General features: G+C 38.3%; 1 protein-coding gene across 2 annotated transcripts in view; it reads right to left on the bottom strand.

Moving 5' to 3' along the window:
- The window catches only part of NRXN3 (neurexin 3), a 1,516,445-nt gene that overhangs the window by 357,198 nt on the left and 1,137,059 nt on the right, over positions 1-22,188 (bottom strand). The window lies entirely within an intron of this gene.

Genomic DNA, 22,188 nt, shown 5'->3' with positions numbered 1-22,188 from the left:
TCAAACTGTTGAATCAAGAGTTGGACATGTGTAGAAAATCTCATCATCCTTGGAGGGCTTGGTTTTAATGGCCAGTGTTAAGAAGCTGCAACTTTGTCCCATAGAAAATTCTCAATACCTAACTCGTTTAATCTAAGTGAGTCCAAATTTTCTTTTTTTCACAACTAGAAGAGTCCTTGACAGTAAAGAATCCCCGGGAACTATCACAGTGCCTGGGAGACAAAGGGGCACCTAAGTGTTTGTTAAAGAAATTGGCAAAGGATGACCGCGATGATTAAGTGTACATTATCCAGAAATTTAACCTATGGAGCACATTCAGTGATTCATATACATTTCAAATTGGGGCACTAGTAAGACTGATCATGTTCTTGTTGATAAAGAAATCCTTAATGATTTCTACAGAACAACATTTATATATATATGGCTATCTATATCTATATATCCCCAATAATTAAAATATTAATGAAAAGAGACTGCTTTATATGAAGTCCTATAAACTACAGATAAAACTTGACTCAGAAGGAAATGAACATAAATGAATTGAACTTTCAACTTAAGATACAATTATGAAAATAAAATGAATAAGCTAGCATGTGATGATTAATAAAAGCTGGAATTACCCAACATATTTAAAAAAATAATAGAAGAGTTACAAAAAAAACCCCAAAGCTTATACTTTAAAATGTCAAAGAAAGCATATAAAACCCTGAAAAACTAGGAGAAAAATTAAAAGAGGAAAAAATATTATAGTAGAAATTATAAAGGGGATATAACCATAGATATAGATAATATTAAAATATAAAAGAATATTTTATACAACTTTAGACGTAGATATTAAAAAAAATAGAAGGAATTGATCACTTCTAGGAAAACTATGATTTGGCAGAGTTTTCTAAGAAAAAGGAGATACACTCAATAGACTAATGACCCAGAAATTATTGGAAAGGTGATTCAAATTCTACTATTTAAAAGATACAGATGACACAAAAGATACTAAATGATTTTACAAGTAAGTTTTAACTAACTTTCAAAGAAATATAATTCCTAAGTCATTCAGATCATGCCAGACCACAGGCAAGGTTAGAAATCTCCCCCAATTCATTTAGAAATTCAACATATTTGTAATACCAAAACCTGATAAACATACAGCATAAAAACAGAAAAAATCACTAGATGAATTTCACTTACGAACACTGATTAAAGAGTTTTTCTGAATATAGTTCAATGGTACATTAAGAGAATAACACACTGTTCCAGGAATGTGAAAAATAGTATATCTCAACAAAAAGGTATCTATTAGCAAAGTTCATTGTATCACCTAATTAAGGTAGAATTAGAATGTAATTTTATTTAGGATTTTGAAAAGTACTTGAAAAACTCAACAGTCATTCCTTCAAAAACTTTACTTAAAATAGGAATTGAAAAAGCATTCTAAATATGATAGGGACGATAAAAACCAAACCAATATCATACTAAATAGTAAAATTATATAGACTTTGCCATCAAAATCAAGAAGATAGAGATGTTCATTATTGCAATATTATTCAACACTGTTTTATAAGTTCTTATTAAAACAATAAAGCAATAAAATGAAATGTAACATTGTGAAAGAATACAATATTTTTTAAAGATATAATTGAATACATACATCTCTCTAATAACTCATCTAAAAACTTTAAACTAATGAGATCAATTGATAAGTTGGTGCAATGTAAAATAAATACATAAAAATCAATAGCTTGTCACCATTGCATAGATGGTCAAATGATTTTTGACAAGGGTGCCAAGACCATTCAATGGAGATATGAGAATCTTTTCAACAAATGATTCTGGAAAAAATATATATCCATATGCATTAAAAATGAAATTGGATGCTTATAGCATACACAAAAATTAATTCAAAATGAATGGGTGACTTAACAGTAAGAGTTAAAAGTATAAAATTCTTAGAACATAGGAGAAAATCTTCATTAATACTGAATTTGGAAAATTTTTTTTGAATATGACACCAAAAGAGCAGGCAACAAAATAATAAAATAAATTAAACTTTGAAAATGAAAAACTTGTGCATTAAAGTACACTATCAACAACAAAAAAAGGCAAGCCACAAAATGGGAGAAAATATTTGCAAATCATACATCCGATATGGGATTTATACGCAGAATTTATAAAGCACTCCTACAACTCGAAAACAAACCCCAGTTACAAGATGAGGAAAAGACTTGAGTAGATTTTTCTCCAAAGGTATACAAATGGCCACTAAGTGCACGGAAAGATATTTAACATCAATAATCATGAGGGAAATACAAATCAAAATCATAACGCATTATCACTTCATACTCAATAAAATGGTTATTATCAAACTGACAGAAACTAAGCGTCTACAAGGATGTGGAGAAATTCAAACCTTCGGCACCGCTGGTGGTACAGCTCCTGTAACAGATGGTAGGACAGTTCCTCAAACACTTCAATATATAATTACCGTATCGTCCAGCAATTCTACTTCAAAGTGCATAGCAAAAAAAAAAAAAGAAAAAGAAAAAATGAAAGCAAGGACTCAACCAGATACTGTACAGCCACGTTCAAAGCAGCATTATTCACAGAAGCCTCAACATGGTAACAACCCACTGATTAAATAAATGGATAAAATAAAATACTCATAGATACACACAATGGAATATTAGCTTCAAAAAGGAAAGAAATTCTAATACCCACTACATGATGAAACTTGAAGACATTATGCTAAGTGAAATAAGCCAAATACAAAAGCACAAATATCGCGTGACTCCACTTATATGAAGTCAAATTCATAGAGAAAGTAGAATAGTGGTTATTAGAAAAGAGGGGGATGGGAAGCAATTGTTTAATAGGCACTGTTTCAGTTTAGGGTGATGAAAAAGCTTTGGAGATGGTGGTGATGGTTGTACAACAGTGTGAACGTACTTAATGCTATGGAACTGTGTGCTTGGAAATGGTTAAAATGGTAATTTTTTCACTTTGTATATCTAGCACAACAAAAAAAAAAAGGAGGAGTTTGTTTTCATAATAGTAACTACCAGGTTGAGATGAAAGAAAGAAATCTCAATTACAATAACAAAGATCTATAAAATACCTTAAAATAATGCAACAAGAAAGCTATGTAAAGAAAAGCTATATAAAGAAAAGTGTATTTAAGGGCCCAACTCTTGACTTCTGCTTAAGTCATGATCTCAGGGTTGTGAGACGGAGGCTGGTGTCCAGCTCTATGCTGAGCATGGAGCTTGATTGGGATTCTGTCTCTCCCTCTCCCCCGGCCCTCCCCACCCTGTACATAAATAAACAAACAAACAAAAAAGAAAAGTGTAATTTTTGGAGCACACGAAACATGTCCATATATGTGAAGATACATATGATGTTACTGAGGGAAAATATGACTCCATCAATAAACATGTTAATCTTTATGGCACCTCTAAACAGAATCTCAATTTCTTTTTAAGTTCATAAAGAAAAATAAGTATGTAAGACTTGCCAAGAAACTTTTAAAAGGAAGAATAAAGGAAGGAGACCAGGTTTAGTTGCCTTTAAAATTTACTAAAAAGTGATTATAGTCAAAATAATTTATTGTTAGAACCAAAAGAGGGCACTCAATCAGTAAAAAAAAATTTAAAAAATTTTAGAAGATTTTATTTAAGTATTTGAGAGAGAGAGTGCACGGGGGGGCGGGAGGGGAAGAGGGAGAAGCCTACTACCCACTGAGCAGGGAGTCCAATGTGGGGCTAGATCCCAGGACCCCGGGACCACAACCTGAGCCGAAGGGAGATGCCCAACAGACTAAGCCACTCAGGAGCCCCATCAATCAGTAAAAATTAAATGCAATGGTATGCAAAAAAAAAAAAAAAAAAAAAGGTTTGTTGGGTCCTTTTTGTGTACTAAGGAGAACATTGTATATATAACACAAGTTCTACAGCTGAGATGTGTTCAAAATGAGATAGGAACCCATAGGAGAGGGTCAGCAGCTTTAAACAAAGACTTGAACTACATAACCATTATATATATAATTTATAATATAAAATAATTATAGATAGATAGATAGATGATAGATAGACGATTACCATAATAAGTTCAGTTAACATCTATTATCTTCCATAGTTACAAATGTTTTCTTGTGATGAGAACTTTTCAGATTTACTCTCTGAGCAGCTTTCAGATATGTAATACATTCTTATTAACTATAGTTATCATGCTGTACATGACATCCCCAGAACTTATCTATCTTATAACTGGAATACTGAACATCTGACTGCCTTCACCCATCTCCCCAACCCCCTCACCCTCAGACACCCACCCATCTTGACTTCATTTTATTTAGATTCCACATATTAATGAAATCATTATGTTTGACATGTTAAACTAATATAATATGTCAATTATATCTTAATAAAACTGGAAAAATAAAATGAAAATATGTCAAAGAAATACGTCAAAGGGAAGAAAGAAGACTTGCACTGAGTTTTGGGGTAAAGGGGATTTTACTTGATTTTAAAGGGGAGGAAGGACATTCAACTTGGAGGCCATGAGCAAAGGAGTGGGAGAACTCAATGCATTCTGGGAACACGAACAGCATCCTATCTTTTGGCGGTGTGTAGGCTAAAGGGCTGAGAAGAGCAAAGACAGGTAGGGAAAACAGGCTAGTAAGATCTGCAGAGCACTGAATGCCAGCTTGTTACTTACCCCGTAGCAGATAAGCCAGTATCTTAATAGACAAGCCAGTGTTTTCCTCATAGTGTTTTTTGGTTTTGTTTTTTAGTAACAGAACTATTTCAAGGATTATACCTACAATAAAGCATTCTCTACAAAATCATTTTGTAGCTTTTTGAAACACATACCTTTTATTTAGCAAATATATTAAAGTCACTCCAACATAAAAATTTTTAAAGAATGACTTTAATGTTTACAAAGTTTGAAAATGACTACTTTGGTCAATGGGAAAGCAAGACATCATCTGTGCTTGAGGAAAAGAACTTTGGCGTGGTGTGGAGGACAGAAGGAGAGAAGTGTGTCCATGCGGCTCTAGGGGAAGGCCAGTGTCAAAGCCAGGACGTGAGAGAGGTGAGCTGAGCCTGTACCAGCGAAAGGGAGAAATGAGAGGAAGGAATGTATACTGAAGATGTGAAGAGTAAACGGATCTGGTGATCCATTTGATATTGGGAAGAGAAAAGAGAGGCATTGAAGTTGATTCAGAGTTTTCAAGTTTGGGCAACTGAAATTACAGACAGAAAAGGAAGCCCTGCTTAGGGTATGAAAATGACAACTTAGCTTTGGGGTTACTGACTTTTGTGTACCTGTAAGATAATGGTCACGTGTTCGGTTAGAGTTCCAGGATTATAAAGGGCCAGTGCCATGGTTTTAAGGCTCAAGTGAGACTGTGCTAATGTGTCATCATACAATTGTGCCCAGATTCTGCACAGTGATTTCCCAAGCACATATTACTGGACATGTGGAAGAGCTGGGAGATTACGCTAGATGTGTACAGATAGCTATTTGCCTTTTCCTCTTGTCCGTCTCCAGCTACAGAAAAGCATAGTTTGCATATGGTTGTAATAATTGTGCTTACATAATTTGGTGTTTCTTCTCTATTATCGTTTTTGAATCTCTTTGTATTTTCATAGTTGTCATTTTAACTGGTTGCATAATATTTCATGAAGTGATGGGCTCTAACTCAGCACGCCTTTCTTGCTGAGCCCTTATGGTGTTTGTTTTGTCTGTGGGTATAACTCGGGAGCAGGAAAGACAATTTGATATAATATTTGACTGCTTAGTATACATACCATTTCTGTTCTTCTGAATAAAGTAAAATAAATCTCTGAGAATATTAGGCCAGATGGTTTTTTTCTTCTTAAAACAAAGATAGTCTATAGTCAAGAGTCACATAAGAGACCAAAATGGATCAAGGTCAACTCCTGGTTGTCAAAGCCATTTTTCATTATTCACTCCACGAAACTTTATCCCTCACTTCTTACCAATGGATAAGCACATCATTGCATTAGTATATAATATTTGGGTAATTAGTTTCCAGTTTACTTTCTAAACTGATTTCCTCTGAATACATTAGCTACTCATTTTCTTAATATTTTATCCCCTTCAAAGCTTCAGCTTATAGCTTCTATTTTTCTTCCTTTATTACTTTTAGCAAGACAATTGCCCTTTGCTAATACTTGGCAATTCTCATCTCTTCTGCCTAATTAAATATATTTCAAACACATCCTCCATCTTAGTCTCTCTGTCTCCCCACTCAGCACCTCCCCACATCCCTTGAAAGTGCGCCTATGCTCCAGGACTTGATGACGAAATCAATTTTCTTACTTGTTCTTCACTGTGCACCTTGTGGGAGGTGACTGTATTATCCTTATTTTTAAAACTCCTCTCCAGTCACCAGACCCTGGAGCGAGGCATTTTCTATACATCTGGTCCTGGCCTTATGCTTCTATTCACAAAGCCATGCTGCAGTCCATAAAAACTAATTTCCCAGGCCCTCTTCTTAGTTCTAATATGATAACTTTAGCATTGATTCGACAGTACAGATATGACATTCTGCAAATAAACAGCAGTCACTTCCATCAAAGCTTAAATATTTGTTATGATGGATATATTCAGACACACCAGTCTCTTTTTAGAAAATGCAATTTTATGGAAAAATACAAGATAATTGGTCTTTAGCTCGTGCAATAAACTTAGATAGCACCTGCCATATTTAAATTAATACAGTGCTTCTCCCTTTTAGATGAGGCCTTCTGATTAACTCAAGCATGTGAAAAGATTCAGGCACTGCTCATGTGCGCTTAGACTGAACACTGTTTTTTGATGTGGCTATTTTTTAAAAAAACTGATGTGATACTTGTCCATCTACTATGTAAAGGAAATTGAAAGTTCTTCATTCAGCCATATATCCTGTCTCTCCTTATCTCTCAGGCTCAGCTTTTGCCTCACATTGTGTCACATAGGTGGTAGGTTTTATTGGGTGCTGGAAGATTCTCCAAAGCAATGACCTAGTATTTGAAGCCTCTGTGTGAACACTGGGTCTGCTTCCCAGAGATCACATACACATCACTCTCGAGGATTTATTCCCTTTCCCATTGTCCCCATTTCCTCTGATTCTAGCTGCCATGGTGCAGATCAAGAAACTCAGAGAACAGCTTTGCTCCTTTTAATCTCTCTTAAACCAGCCGCGAGAACGAATCCGACACACGTGGCTGGAGCAGCAGAATGAAAGTGCCGAGGCTGGCATTTCAATCTGGTTCTCCCACTTCCGGAGAAAGCCCGGATAACGAGGAGTGAAGAGGATCCTTCCAGGGGACAAATTTGAGCTCAAAGTGTCTACCTGCATTGAAGCAACTGGTGACCCAGAGGCATGGCTGGTATGACATCATCAGTGGGGGGGGGGCATGTTCTCTTCCAGATCACAACCAATGGCGATCCAATTTCCCTAATTTACCCGTTCAACTTGACCCCTTAACATATGCCTGGAGTTTTACTTTAAAGTGAACATTCTTCCCAAAGTCATAACCTTTGGAGAGAAGATCGTGAACAAAAGGGGTATGAAGATATCTTCAGTTAACTATGTGAAAACTACAGCCATAAATCACACCACTATTTTTTAAATAATCCTCATTTCACAAAGATGATCTATAGACCCAGCACCTATTGTGAGGCTGAAGCTCGTTGCCCAGCAGGGGTTAGGGACTGCATGGACATGGGTATCATCAGATTGTAGAGTCCGTGCTAGTGAGGGAGGTGTCATGTGTTTCTTTGTGTCCCCATGATGGCTGAGTCCTTTGCTGGACAGAGAAAATCAGGTTGTATAAGAGCTGGAAGGAGAACTTGAGAGCCACTCATTTATAGAGGCAAATACTGAGGCCCAAACAGGTTACAGAATTTGTCCAAGGTGACAGCTGATGAGTTGCATAGCCACAAAAGAACTCTCTCTGGACTCCAGTCCAATACCAATAAAATTGTTTATTGACCAATTTTAATTCATCCATTTAGACTTCAGCACTTAAGGATACTGTCTGGGTAGTAAGAATCACTATGGGGCAGGTTTAGTGTGTGTGCATGTGTAAGAGAGAGAGAGAGAGAAAGAGAGGAAGGAAGGGAGGGAGGGAGGAAGAAAGGGAAGGAAGGAAAGGAAGAAAGGAAAGAGGAAAGGAAGGAAAGAAGGAAGGAAGAGAGGGAATATGGAAATACGTGTGTATGTGACAAGAAGTGGGTACAGAGGAGAAGACAGAAATAAGATCACATCTCTTATACTCTGTTACATCAGTATTTACTCTTTGTGTATATGCTTTATTGGGTACATAATGATCTGAAGCCTTATATTTAAGTACATAAAATAACAAATCATATATAAAGGAGTCCTGTTCTGATTCATTATTCTTAGTCCACAAAGAAGTCAAGGCAAAGAGGAATGAAAATACCTGAGAAAGTTACAGCTCAATCACTGTAACATCTAAGCTAAAGCTGGAATTTCTGTACTCGCTGAAAAAGGATCTCCTTTGAGCTTTATGGCATTTTCCCCCAATCCTAAGCTTTGCATTATAGGGGAACAGTGCTAGTCCACAAATCTGTTCTGTCTCAACGTAAGCAAGGCTGACTCTGCACAATGTTCCCTCAATCTGACACCGAGACCTCAGGAGGTGAGAAACGAGAGGGGGTTGGATGGGGTATGCCACAATCTGAATGGGATCTCTTTAAAAGCAATGTGCAGCAGGAGAGACAAGTATAATGGCTATTTAATCATCTTCGCTATGAAGTGCCAATTCTTTAGACTCTTATGACATTCATGAATGATGCAGGAGGCGGACATGATGAATGTGGAGCGATTCCCTGCGACAGATACTTTCCGGGAATTTATACCCCCTCCCCCCAGGACAAAAAGGCTCCTGGGCTCAGTTATCATTTGTTCTGAGAGAGAATTTACAGTCTCACTAGCAACTCCTTTTACCCAACTCAATAAAGCGCTTATTTTGATATACGGACTGTGATTGTTCAAGACCAACTGTATCCTTGGAAACTCATGTGCAGGGGGCAGTCTTGCTGGCTTGCTTTCCTTCACTTCATGCACTTCTGTCACCACACACACACACACACACACACACACACACGTCACTCTTTAATATGTCAAAGCCCAAATGATCTTTGGGTTCATTGTGAGTCAGAGAATCCTTTATTTTTTATTTAAAGATTATTTATTTATTTATTTATTTATTTATTTATTTATTTATTTCACAGAGAGAGCCAGCCAGTGAGAGAGGGAACACAAGCAGGGGGAGTGGGAGAGGAAGAAGCAGGCTCCCAGCAGAGGAGCCCGATGTGGGGCTCGATCCCAGAACGCCGGCATCACGCCCTGAGCCGAAGGCAGACGCCCAACGACTGCGCTACCCGGGCGCCCCCAGAGAATCCTTTAGAGTACGGCTACATGTACTGTCAAATCTGCAATAAAAATCTTATTCTGTACCCTCATTCCACAGATAATCTGTGTGTGGATAAGTAAATTAGCTGATACATTCACAAATATTTATTAAGCTCTTATATGCTAGGTGCTCTTCTGGGTGCTGGAAGGACATCAGTGAACGTAATGAAGTCCCTGCTTTAATAAAGATGCTATTATTATAACGATGACAGACAAAAACCTAACAAAGACATGAATAATATAACGTCTGGGAGTTTTAAGTGCTGATAAAGCATGAGAAGGGAATAGTCATGTCGGGCAAGGGTAGGCTATTTTAAATGAGATAGGCAGGGCAGGCCCCTCTAAGGTGATGGCAATAGTGATCTGAGAGCAGGAGGAAGGACACCAGGTGCCTTCTGAGGAAAGGTGGTTCAAGGCCGGGATAGGGGTAAGGGCAAGGATTGAAGTCAGAAATGTACGTGGCTGGCTTGAGATGCAGCAAGGGAACCTCTATGGCTGGACTAGAGGCACAGAGGAGAGAGTGAGAGAAAAAGTGGTGGAGAAGTAAAGAGAACCCAGATTACAGAGGGTCTCATGAGAAGTACCTCATGAGCAAGAAAAAGGTCCTGGCTGGATTCTACTCTGAAATGACTGCACAGCTTTCTTAAGCAGCTCTGTTCATAACATTTTAAGTGGGATCCTGAAAATCAAACTTAAGAGGAAGGTAACCAGTAAGGAAAGAGGCCTCAAAGGGCTGTCATATGAGGAACAATTAAATGAGCTCAGGATATCTAACCAGAAGCCCTTGGAAGCTGGGCAGCTTTCTTCAAATACATAGGATGTCATATAGAAGACAATGTTGCCTGGGAATGGAGAACCAAGAACGATGCATAAAAATACTTGGACTCAAGATCAGAGGTCATAATGTGTGGAAGTATTTTCTAAAGCTATCCACAGACATAATGAGACCCCCCCCCCAAAAAAAATTCATCCTCAGATATGTTCCAGCAGAGGCTGAGTAGTTACTTTTCAGAGATGTCTGTAGGTCATTTCTAGATGGTTCCCAAAAGAACCTTTCTTAAAAAAAAAAGAAGAAGAAGAAGATTTTATTTAGTTGAGAGAGATAGAGAGAGAGAACAAGCATGAGCAGGGGGAGGGACAGATGGAGAAGTAGACAAACTCCCCGGTAAGTAGGGAGCCAGACATGGGGCTCAATCCCAGGACGCTGGAATCATGACCTGAGCTGAATGCAGACGCTTAAAGGGCTGAGCCACCCACACATCCCCCAAAGGAAACTTTCTAAGAAAGGAAAAATATATGAGAACAGAAATGTTGGATTCTGATAGAGCAAACACATTCATCTAGATAAATTATCTTATTTTTCTTCATTTAAACAAGGCATTTTCTTTTCAGCAAACTGCTGCTATATCTTCGTTGAGAAAATCAGTAGCCATTTTGAAAAACATGAAAATTCTATAAAGCCATATTTTCCCTATGAATACTTTAACACATTTGGCAGAAACACCCTTGAGGGCTATATCCTCAAGGATATTTTTGTTGTAGAGTCAGTTTCTAGGAAAATCCTACTAATAAAATCATCCACTTAAAAATATTCTTTCAATCACTGAAATAGCAGTCAAATGCAGCTCCTTTCTTCTTATCATGAAAATCCCAGGAAAAAAAGTGTGGGGAGGTAGAGGACTAAAAATGGTCTTTCCAAGTCTTAGTGAACAGGCAAAAACACTTCCTCACTATTAATTTGCACCATGTCTAAGATTTTCTTTCTTAATGGAACTTAATCCTAAAGTAGCAATAATACCGAAAGAGTTTACAGGTAAGGGATTGCGATGGCTAAGAAACCTTTCTTTAAAAGGATCTTCAAAAGGTCTTCTTTTTATTGCCTCACTGGTTCTTAACAGGAAAAGAAATACTTATATACAAGAGTTCATTATGAAGAAGCTGCCTTTAAAATATTTTAAAGATGATAAATTATTTACCTAGTATTTTGGGGTAAGGAAAGAAGGAAAGAAGAAAGTTAGGAAGGGAGGGAGCAAGGAGGGAAGGAAAAGAGAGAGAAGAAGGAAAAAGGGAGGATTACTGGGTCTCCTACAAGAATCCCAGAGTAACTCCTCTGCTATATTCTGACTAAAATATGCATGAGTTTTCCAAGATAAATTTCTGTACTTTCATGTGGCTGAAGAACAAAAACAGAAATAATGAAGGGGATGACTAAATGGAACAAATGCGGAAAAGCTTAGGGAAAGGGGTTCTTAGAAAAGAAAGCAAAAGAATAATTACTGTTTGGGAAGGAAAAGTGTTTTCTTGAGAAAAGCCGTTCGGAAAAAGGCTGCACACTACATAGGGGACAACAGAATAAAAAGCAACAGATAGAAATAAGAGCAAGCAAAACAACAAAAAAAGTCTTTCTTAACCATCAGGTTAAAAAATCATCCCAACAACAAAAAACAAAACTAAAATTAGTTACTGAAGAAGACCTAGAGGTCTCTAATCCAGAAAAATTTCCACCATCCCACTCTATCACTCTTCATCATTTGAACCTTCTGTACTTTACTCATGGTCTTCAGCAGTTTTTGCCTGTCTCTCTCCCACCCCCCCAGTAGAATGTACGCTCAACGAAGGCAGAAGCTTGTCTTACTCATTGCCAAAACCCTAAAACATTGCAAGGTGTGTAGTAAACTTCCTTTAATAGTGTTGAATCAATAAATGGATCTTTAACGGAGGCTTGTTCCTAAAAATAGGGCATAGGTCAGATTATCTACCATCACACATTGGCCAGCAATCCCTACTAGTCTACTGCTTACAATTCTCAAATGGACTCCATTGCCTTAGAATAAATTAAACTACTTAAAATAGTCCCAAAGGCACTCCATGATCTGGCTCCAGCTGTCCTCTCCTACTTCAGCTGGCATCATACTCTCCTTTGCTCACTATACTCCAGACACTGGGATTTCTTCTCTTTTTCCAACAGATAAATGGCCTTTGGGACTTTTGCATTTGCTCTCTCCTCTTCTCCGGATCTTTACATGGGTGACACCTTTCATCAATCAAGTCTCATGTCAAGGGTAACCTCTTGGGAGGTCTTTCTTGACTACACAACCAAAGGTAGTAATTTCTCCCCCCACCATCCCTGGTGGTCATTCTCTATCTAAACCACAACCAGTAATATTTTCTCCCCATCACTTAACAGAAAGATGTCTGTCTGTCTTGCTTACCACCAAAGCCTCAACGACCCACACAATACCTGGCCCCAGTAATATTTTGGGGACAAATGAATACATCTTTAAGAAAACCTGTTCTGAGAAATAAGATGGTAAATTCCCAAAAGTCCCTTTACACTATCAACTTAGAGCTATCACTGCCATATATTCACACTACTTAGATTCCTGTTAAATTGAGAACACATAACACAATGCTTATTTTCACAACCTCCATCATATGTAAATCTTTACATGATCCATTTCTAAAATCGTGAATAATACTGACCTCCCTGTGTTTTGTATAGTATTAGAGGAATTCATTAATGTACATAAAATCATATTACACTTATCCAAGGACAGGGACACGACACACCCAAGGCAGCAGGAGGACCCTTATTATTTTGTGGCTTCTGTAACACAAGATTTTTTGTTACTATTTTATCCACCCGACGGTGTGCCCAAAGTGGGTCACTCCAAAGGCATGGACGACACATTGCTTCTTGGATAGGACTATTTGTGGCAACACTCTTTTCAAAGGGATGGCCTTGAAAAAGTCAAGTTTGATGGAATCGACACTTTCAGCCCGGTGGTTCACACAGATATTTTTCAGAGAAGCTGGATAAATAAACTATGAAAATACTTTTCTTTCTTTTTCTCTGTTGTAAATGCAATATATTGATTCAGGTCCCACTATTTCATGGCATTCACATGCTTCAGTAATACAGAGGATTTATTTTTATCTCTTCATCTCAAGGAGCGGAGGCAGCTCTTAACCCTCTGGGTGAACCACTCCTATTCTTTTCCTCCTCCTTCCTTTTATACCCAGTTCCCTGATGGTTGGATCCTAGGGTTCACAAGGTGAGTATTACGTAAAACATTCCATTTCTATTTATGCTAATCTTTTTCACTTCTCCAAGGTCAATGGGGGGAAATTCTAAGGAATAAATGTGCTGGCAGTCGATAGGATGAACTAGGGTGAGTGGAGGGTAGTGAATCCAATTATTTACCTCATAATGAGAAGTAGTTAATGTTAGAACTGAAAAGAACTAGGCATTTTTAAAAGAGTAATAGATAGTTCAGGATTTTTCTTGTTGTGATAGATTTCTCATTCAGTACACCATGAGGAAATTCTTCTTTATTAAGCAATTTTAAATGGCTCAGAACATTTTCTTTTGGAAAGCGAGCCTCTTGGTTCAAACAGAAAGACTTCTGGTCTAGACAATTATTTTAGTTCTGTCTTTGCTGTTGGCTGGACTATAACATTGGTTGATTTCCTTGATCTTTATTTGAGGCTACTCATTTGGCGGCTTCCATTCACCCACGAACACGCAGTACAGGATTGTCTCTCTGTAAAGTTTTTTCACCCATTCGTTTGGCCCTTTGGCTAACATTAGTTGTAATTGCTTGTAGTTAAAAACTTAGTGTTCCTTTAACAACAAGTACTTATTTACACCTACTGTAGAGTAGACTTAAAATAAGTGCTGGGAACACAGGGGAAAAAAAAAAAAACAGATAGAGAGGGAAAAAAAAAATTAGCCTTTCCAACCACAAATCTTGAATGATTTTTTATCTTTTTATCCTTCTTCTGGCATATAAGAGGAGCTCAATGAATACTGTTGATTGAAGAAGCTGTACGCAGGAATTTCATAATTTTTTCATTTGCACAACAAGGAAATGAAACTACAGGGACTCTGAGGGTCTATACTGCTCTGACATCATGAGATTGTGATTTTTCACCAACTGTAGCTGTACCAAAGATAACTTCAACTAGCTGACAAGCCCAAGCTGCAGTGAACTGACTATCACCAAGCTGTCTCTGAGCTCTTTGAAGTGGAAATTATGCACACAATGCCAGACATCCTAGCAAGTCACAGATGCTGCTTTTGGCCTCACCTGTTCATTTCTCTCCCCAGTGGGAGAATTGCCATAAGCACTAAACTTTACTGCAAAGTGCAGTGCAGGGACTCAGACCTTTCAGAGCAAGCCTGCAGATACCAAATACATGAAGCAGCTGAAGGGCTGGGGCATCCCTGCTCGCAATAATCAAAAAAAAAAAAAAAAAAAAGGGGGGGGAAATCAGGTTTTGTGTATAGACTCCAATATTTTATCTTTTCTATTAGTAAAAGTTGGGTATAAAATCTCAAGGGTCTGCTTTTTTGTGAATAAAATGAAAACAAATCATGATTTATCAACATTTCTTCCATACCTATAATATTTGGTGAGTATCCTCACCAGTTGCCAGACATGTCCTGCTCTTGCCGTGTAGCGGCAACCCTATTTTCTCTGAATCATCAAGGTTATAGCAAAACCACCCCACCACCCCCACTCCACCGCCTAAGTCATCTGGTGACTCCTAGAGGAACCCAAAAGAGCCACTTGATAGCTTTAGCACCCAGTTCAGTGGAATCATTATCATGAACCCTGGTGAAAGAACTTCTTTCTGATAAATCATATCCACGAAGTCCTCATGAACATAACTTAAAGGATCTTAGCTTAGTTCTGTGTCTCCAGATTACAGCGAGGCTGTTAAGAAGACTGGAGGGGATAATCTAAGGGAGCAGCACAATGATTAGATCCTCATGAGTGCTCTCTAAGTATTGGTTATTGTATTATCACTAGCATTACTGTTGCTGTCTCTTCCTTGTTCTTAGTTGTTATACAGGGAATCCTTCAGTTGGTGGAAAACCTAATTCATGGGGAATCGCCAATTTCCTGTCTTCCTCATTGCCACGCTCTCGACTACATGCTTTCTATGGTCCCAGCCCTGATGCTGATTACACTCACCCAGAATGAGAAGAGGGAGTGAGGAAAGGATGGGAAGGAAAATGAGATAGAAGAATAGCAAATCGACTAATAGCTCGGGGGCTGATAAAACACATATCCTGGATTCAGAGGAGGAAGAAGTCCGTTTCCCTTAAACATTGTACTGTCTCAAGCAGTATGTAACAGGTCATTCTAAGCATTGTCTGGCTAAAGATTTCTATACCCTTTTCTTCAATATTCACATTCACCATCCATATGCTTTGCTGTGATGCCCCTGTAAGATTAGCTATTAGTCCAGGGATATCCTTTCAGCATTTCACTTGGACAGCTGCTTATTTCCCTTAGGATTTTTGGAACTGAAAATGGAAGCCCAGACCAAGGAGCTATTATAGAGAGATTCATTTCTCTTTGCTAGCTTGTAAAGTGTGGGGTTTCTATACAAAAGTTTTGCTGTTTGTTCAAAACCCCGTGAGATCACTTATAAGGTGATTTTCCTCACAAGGAAAAATTTGAAACCTATAACCCATAACAACGTTAATCCAGTGCTGATCATATTGTTGATTATTTTTGGAATAGAACTGTCCTTGCCACATTGGTCAATTATCAGATTTGTTGTGTTAACGTAAGCGTTTGTTCCACTTCAGTTCATTTCTTTTTTTATGCTACTTGATCCTATTGCAAGGTCACCATATACTAAATTTGTCTTTTGAATAAGCATAAGGATCCAGCAACCCATTACCCCAGAGCCCCATACACCTATTAATAAAGAATTAGAGCCATCTAAGCCAGCATGCCATATGGTACCAAATTTACCTAATAAATATATTACTATAAATACTCATAATTAATACCCCTAGTATTCACACTGGTTTCTGGGGGGGGGGGAAACTTTGAAAGCAGCCATTTATAAAATCTGGATCTTTGTTTTGGAGCAATTAAAATTATAACAAATATTTATTAAGACTCTTTTATGCATTGGCATTGGGTTAAATTCTGGGGTTATAGACATTTATAAAGTTTGGATGCCACTGCTCTATAAACATCTGGGGCTACCCAACAAGAAGATTGTTGTAAACATACAAATGACAAATATGGTATGGTAAGTGTGCTAAGGTAGAAAGAACTAATCGTTTCATTTGAATTAGTAACATCAATAAAACAATAACTACCAGTTAAGGAACATACAGTATTTGCCAGGCATGCCTTTTACGCATCTTGACATCAGCCATTACAAAAACAGTAGATATCAGCATCTGTATTTAAAGATGAGGAAAGTGTGCCATAAAAGGTAGGTGGCTTTCACAAAGTCATACAGCTAAAAAGGGGCCAAGCTAGAATTCATACAAATTTCTTTTTTTTTTCTTTTTTTTTAGATTTTATTTATTCATTTGACAGAGAGACAGCCAGCGAGAGAGGGAACACAAGCAGGGGGAGGGGAGAGGAAGAAGCAGGCTCCCAGTGGAGGAGCCTGATGCGGGGCTCGATCCCAGAATGCCGGGGTCACGCCCTGAGCCTAAGGCAGATGGTTAATGACTGAGCCACCCAGGAGCCCCATAGAATTCATATAAATTTCTGCCTAAATCTAATCCTCAGATTCTTAATCATTATGCCAATGGCTTCCTTGTGTTAATTTTACTTCACCACTCAGACTGTACGTTTCAAAAAGGACAAAGCTAAAACCATCCATTTTTTTTCCCCAGTGACCCTTACTCCTTTGCTAGTCTGGTGCCTAAACAATATTTTTTGAAAGGTTTGTTTTAAGCAGTAAATGCACAGCCCATTTCTCCAAGGAATGGTGAACTTTCCAGTACTCAATACTTGGTTTGTACAATTTATACCGTTCTACTATCTCACCTTACAAAAATAGCATATATCATTGCTGAACAGCAAGAGAGCTTACAAAGAACTAAATGGACTTGGAAAGCTAATCTTTTGGTGTTACATATTGATTACTGATTATCACTATTGATGATATATTGATTACTGAGCTATATCTATTTGCATATATGTTAAATGGTTTACAATATTTAAACCTATTTTAAAAGAAGTAAAACAAACTAGAAAAATACACAGAAATGAACATAAAAATTTTCACATGAGTGGACAGAATGAGGAAATAATTTAAAAATTTTCACATGGGTGGACAGAATGAGGAAATAATTCTCTGAGAATTTTTTTCTTTAAATAAAACATACAAATGCTACCTGGCTGGTAGTGTCTCTAGAGACCATAGGCTAGAAAGCTAAACATAGGTTTTGGTTTTGATTTTCTGAAAATAATACTTAGCTCAATGCAAACAAACGAACAAAAAGGTTTCATCTCTGGTCCTGAAGCACTGTTACTGGGATGCAATTCATCAGATCTGTAAACTTCATGGCACTTCAGTTGGCCATTGGGAAGGGAATAATGCTATTTTCCATTTTTAATGCTCAGGGCAACCAAGTTTATGTATATTCATTTCATTAACTCTACATTAAACTGTTGCTATTTAATTTCTACTTAAAACCCATAATGTAATTATTTGTGAACAGCGCAGTCACATAATTGATGATAAGCATGGTTTGTAGTGCAAGTACAATGCCAAATGGACTATTCCATCACACATACATATATGCGCACACCCACATACTTTCTACATACAACAGACTGTATCAAAATTCTCTTTTGTGGGTGGCGTAAAGGTGTTGCATTTCTCAGCAGCTCGTAGAATCAAATCTGAGGATTCACAAAAGGAGCCAGAATGCATCTTGCAGAGAAAATAACAGCATGAAAGCAAGTGGGAAATGCCATTCTATTTATTTCAATGCCTTGTTTCAATGTATTATACATGACTCATGCCAAACATCAGGGTAGAAACTGTGTGCATGAGGCTTAGCCTACAACAGGTATCAAGTTGCAACAAGCTGCACTTCTGGGTGATCAGCTGGGTACTAGTGAGGTAAAGCATCAGGCTTCCACTCTGAGGCTCAATTACACCCATCTTCATTATCTTATACATTGCGCTTCTCTCTACACATACACAGATGGTACCAGCAAAGTCTTTTACAGAAATGCTCTTTCAGGTATTCTTGGCTCAAATTCCAGTTCTTATTTCACATTCCATTGAGATTTAATTAGAAATAATTTTTTAAAAAAAAATAGCTTTTGAGGTAAAAACTAGAAGATACTGGCAGGAAACTCATCGTTCTCCCTTGTTATTTCTCTACCCAGTTAGTTGTTTATGAAACTCCTAGAAACAGTACCAGATGTTATAAAATGCTTACTTGAAAAAATCTAGTCCAAACTATGCATAGGGAGACAAACATCAGTGACAGAAAATCCATACATTAATAAACAGAGCCTTTTTAGTAGCTAGTTCTTTAACTGGAACCACTTCTGAAGCCATCTTTATCAAACACTTTATCACACACGATTCAGTAGGCAAAGCACATTCTTCCTCCCTTTACCCTAACCAGAAAGCCTCACACAAACTCCAATCAAATGCTCATTAATGGACTCAAAAAAGGTAGATAGATAGATCATACCTTAGGTCAAGCCCAAAAAATAAGGAGACCCCGAGACAATGATTCATGTGCAAAGGATTTAATAAGGAAGCACTCCCAGGGGAACCAGTGAGGAAAGGGGGTGGGGGACAGGGTGGGGAGGTAAGGCAGGGAAAGAGGAAGCCAAGCAAGAGCACAGCCTCAGGTGAACTTCCACAGAGGTAGCCGCAGCCTGGTCCTGCAAGAAATTGGCCTACAACTGAGGGCTTTTTCAACCAGAGGCAAGAGAGCAGTTGACTGAGGACAAAATTCCTCACAATGAAAACCATACTGGTTATTGCAAGAGAAAGTATGTGGAAGCTGGGGGGGGGGATCTACAAAAAGGATAGAAGAGATCCAAAGGGATGGGGGCAGGGCACCAACATTATCTGATACAGATAGGTAGATATTGAATCAAAACAGTAGAAAAAAATTGAGAATATATAAACCTAAAACTTTATTTTACATCTGAGGACAGCAGGATCAAACGAGGTCAAATGACTTCCCCAAGGATCCCATAGATTGTAGGCAGCAGATTTAGGTGAGGAACCAATTCTCCAAACTTCCAGTTCAGGGGGCTTCCCATTTCTCTTAACTACTGGCAAAAGCCCCACATGTTCAAATCAATCCTGAAATCTACAGGTTCCCTACTTTAGGATTATTAGTATGATTTGGCAGCCACTCCAAGTTCAGGAGCATAGCTCTAGTTTCTGAAGTGAGACTCCTGCTATGTTTCTTTCAGTAATTGTACCTTTCTATTGCCTTAGAGATTGCTGGGGTCATAAAAACATGACGTTGCATTAATCTGACATGACCACATTGGTTACCTGAGAAGACACTGTGGTGAAGACAATGCAAATTCAATTTCTGAGAATGTCTAGGTATTTAAACTAGAGGCTTAATGGGTTTTCAGATGAAGCTTTGTTTTAGAAAGCACATTTCAGGATTAAGAAGTGAATCCTCTATACTTGTAAAATAGCCTGGGGAAATACCGTGGGAGCTATTCATGCTATTCATTAGAATGAAAATGTAGTTTCTGAAGTTGGGACAAAGACATTTCTTGAAGTGTCACAATTCATCTAGAAGATTGTTCCAGACAGTGGGAACCACATGGACAAAATCACTGAGGTGGAAAACCCTTTGGTGAATAGGAAGAACACATAAGCTACTCAAAATTCTTGGAGCAAGAAAGGCAAGAAAGGCAAGCGATAAGACCAACATGGGTGAGCTACAGACAGATTCTGTAGGGCTTTTTATATTTTACAAAATAACAGCTTATTTTCTAATGGAGATGAGAAACACTGAAAGATTTTACACAAGGGGAAGATGAAGTCAGGATGGCAACTTAGGAAGTTTGATTCGGCCACTGTGTGTAGGATGGACAAAAGGGATCCAAGGAAAAGACCACAGGAGTAGTTAAAAGGTATTGAAAACAGCCTGGGAAGTAGATAACATAGATCAGGTGAGGCATTTTCTGCACAAAAAGCAGAGAACAAAATTTAAAGTATTTAGGGGGCAGACTCAAGAAAATTTAATCTGATTAGTGATTAGCAGCAATGATCACAGTGGTGACTGCCATCCTAACTGCTGTGAAAAGAGTGCTTTCTAACCAAACTGTCTTTCACTTTTCCTTTTCTCTAAGATTCTGCTTTGTCCAATAAAACAAACACTGTGTGTGTCTTTTCCTAGGAGATCAACATCACTCTTACATATGTACTGTATTAGTAAAGCTGTTGGCCACTCAGGATGTGGAGCTTTTCAAGATGGGGGGAAAGGAGAGGAGAAAGAAGAGAGATGATCACTCCTGAAATAGAAATGAGCCAGTGGCATGCAGCTAGGTAGACAGCCTGACATATTTACAAACAGCTCAGGAGTGATTATAATTAGAAAATATATCCTTGGAGCTCTACACAGTAATGCTATAGTTCTGTGACACCTTACAGCATGTCCCTGTGGACCGATGAAGTGAGACTGGGATTCATTCAAAGACCAGAAAGGAAAAAAAAAGAGTCTTTTACACACACATGCACACACACACAACACACACAAACGGAGAAGAACTATCAAAGAAGAAAAGATAGAAGACACCAAAGATAGAAGTTACTTTTTATCAGTTTTGAACACAGTTGCAGAAATGGCCTTTTATTATAAAAGACCTTTCACTCCCTATGTGCCTATAATCTCTATTTGACCTGGTTACAGACAACTCTTGGAGCAGTGCACCGCCCCCCCCCCCCCAACAGACAAGCAGCACCTCTGTGATGTCATAGTTTACTTTAGACACACAAAGGCAGTGAGCAGAGGTCATGCCGAGCAGAGCAACACTGCACTGGGCAGAAAAATCTACAGCCTATTGCTTCTATCAAGGATAGCTGCTTTTCCTTTTTAATAAGACAATTAAATATATTTAGCTCTTAGTAGCCTATACATTTGACAATCAATAATTAAGGGGGGAAAAAGCAGTATTCATTGCCAGGGCTAATATAAAAACAGGGAATCCTTTATTACAGGGCTTATTTGAAAAAAGCTTTGATTCTGACTTGATTTTTCAAGTGCGATTCTGTCCCACAAAACCTCTTACATCCCAATGCACCAGCCACAAAGTTTGTTTTGTTTTTCTCCTTAGCAATCTCTGGCTGCTGCAAACTTTCTCTACTTATCTCATCACAAGCTTCAATTAAAGCAATTGCTCCTTTCGGAGCAAATTTCCTACTCCCCTCCTTCTGCCCCAACTTTGATTCACCTGTCGATTGACATTCTTGCTTCATTACTTGCTGACAGCTCAAAACGCAAACCTGGTCCCTCAGCAAATTACTTCTAATCATTTCCTTCCTTAACATTATCACTTCAGTGGACTGTCAGGGGCATTCAGCAGACTGTGAAAGATCAGAAGCCTGTTGTAGCTCTCAGCTCCATAATTTTTGGCCTTGAACCAGACATAGTTGTAGTGAATGTGCTCCAGTCTTGAAGGACTGGAGTACTCATTGCCCCAGCTGTTGGAAAGGTCAGCTGCTGACAGCTCACAGTTTAGTCCCTCTCGGGAAGTATCCTCAGGCAAAGGGGCTGCCTTGTGCACTGACTGGACTGGATGAGGTGAGGATGTGGGGGCGGGGGGGAGTGGCATACAGAGACTCAGTTCCCTTTGCTCAATTTGGGACATTTCAGAAGGACCAACCCAGTGGTGTTAGCCCTGAGACTGACTGAGGCTTTAGTTGCACCTGCATGGGTCCCAATTTTCCCTCTACTCAAGCCTGCTTCCCTC

Source organism: Ursus americanus, chromosome 26, assembly GCF_024610735.1.
Source record: "Ursus americanus isolate L20-20 chromosome 26, mUrsAme1.1.p, whole genome shotgun sequence".
NCBI lineage: Eukaryota > Metazoa > Chordata > Mammalia > Carnivora > Ursidae > Ursus > Ursus americanus.
Note: the sequence above shows the minus strand (reverse complement) of the source record. Positions and strands in the feature narration are given on the sequence as shown.